The sequence below is a fragment of the Orbicella faveolata genome, unplaced genomic scaffold (assembly GCF_042242905.1).
Source record: "Orbicella faveolata isolate gen_17 unplaced genomic scaffold, um_ofav_v1 contig_24, whole genome shotgun sequence".
Taxonomy (NCBI): domain Eukaryota; kingdom Metazoa; phylum Cnidaria; class Anthozoa; order Scleractinia; family Merulinidae; genus Orbicella; species Orbicella faveolata.
In genome coordinates, this window is record NW_028301552.1 from 16,958,449 (window position 1) to 16,959,495 (window position 1,047).

The 1,047-nt window shown below is 45.4% G+C and overlaps 1 pseudogene; it reads right to left on the reverse strand.

The window, feature by feature from the left end:
* LOC149110655 (uncharacterized) lies at positions 1-1,047 on the reverse strand (annotated as a pseudogene).

Consider the following 1,047-nt stretch of genomic DNA (forward strand, 5'->3'; position numbering starts at 1 on the left):
ACAGTGGTACAAGGAACAATTTACGCATCTTTGCGCACTTCGTACAAGTCGGCGATATGCTTGATGTTTCCAAAAGGATCATCTCCATAGTGCTTATGCCACATCCATTCCTGTAGGTAGCTTTCAAAGAGATCTTTGGATGTTCCTGTATGAGGCATACTTTGTTTGACTCCCCACCATGTATTTTCAGTGCGCTGGGTGTGCGCACCTGTGTCTGGGTCTACGAAGTTTAGGCTATGGTTAACTGTGAGATGACTATAGCCCTCGTCTTTTAGGCAGTCGTAAGCTTTCCACATGTTGCTCATCACACGTGTCCCCGGCAATATGTGGGCACGTATGATGGGCAAGAGTGTGTCTTTATCCCTTTGCACTACCGGAACAAGAAAGCAGGCCTTGGTCTCATGGCAGATGCTGCCACAGACCCACTGTCCTTCGATGTAGCGACCGCGGTTGTACTTCGTCTTGCCAAATTTGGACTCATCAATCTCCAGTCTTACCTGGTCCGCCTATTTGCCCCGCATGATGATTCATGATTCTGTCGGCACAAACCTCTCGGCAATAGTTATACCAATCTATCACCGTTTCTGTTGACGTGGTTTCGTCATCTAGTGAGGTCTCATGCACTGCTTGAGTAATAGTAAATTTGTGCGCCCAAGCGTACGTTAGGGCTAATACTTTTTCAATGGACAGCCTGCTTCCAGAAAACCATGAGTTCTGGCGCATTGATGCCATGCCATTGCGTTTTCTTCTCGAACACCACCATTCGAACCCATCTTGCGATGAAACTTGTCGTGTCCACGTCAATGTATTGCTACAATTTTCCCGTGGACACATAACTGATGACGCGAGCAGGTTGTGTTCCTTGCACCACTGTATGCACTGATCGTGATCCACCAAAATTTTACACAATTTAAAGAAGTTTAGAGTAGACATTTCTATAAAAACAGTAAACTGTAAATGACAAGAGAGTAGAGGCAACAGGGAGAAAGAAATAAATCATCCCCTTTATATTTACCAGGGAGCTAGTGATAAAAACATGCGATGCGT